Source organism: Melanaphis sacchari, unplaced genomic scaffold (genome assembly GCF_002803265.2).
Source record: "Melanaphis sacchari strain LSU unplaced genomic scaffold, SCAv2.0 Contig2099_pilon_pilon, whole genome shotgun sequence".
NCBI lineage: Eukaryota > Metazoa > Arthropoda > Insecta > Hemiptera > Aphididae > Melanaphis > Melanaphis sacchari.
In genome coordinates this window covers 3322-3615 of record NW_020271040.1, presented here as the reverse complement: position 1 = coordinate 3615, position 294 = coordinate 3322, and positions in this window count along the sequence as shown.

Genomic DNA, 294 nt, shown 5'->3' with positions numbered 1-294 from the left:
GGGTTGCTCACTAGACCAGTAGTAAAGCTAGTACCCCTGCCTACTGATCCGTAGATGAAATTAAGTCCGCTCATCCTTTACACCTTACATCCGTTGTGCTGTGGTTATGCTCATGATACCAACACTTATCTGTGATGTTATCACCTCTGCTACCACAGGTCTCGTCGGTTGCTCGGCCACCGGGACCTTGGCAGAAGATATTGTTTAATTGTTAAGGTTGTTAAATGAGCGATGTTTATATTATATTTGTAATTATGTATATTTTTTGCTGTTATAGTTCATGCTAGAACTTAA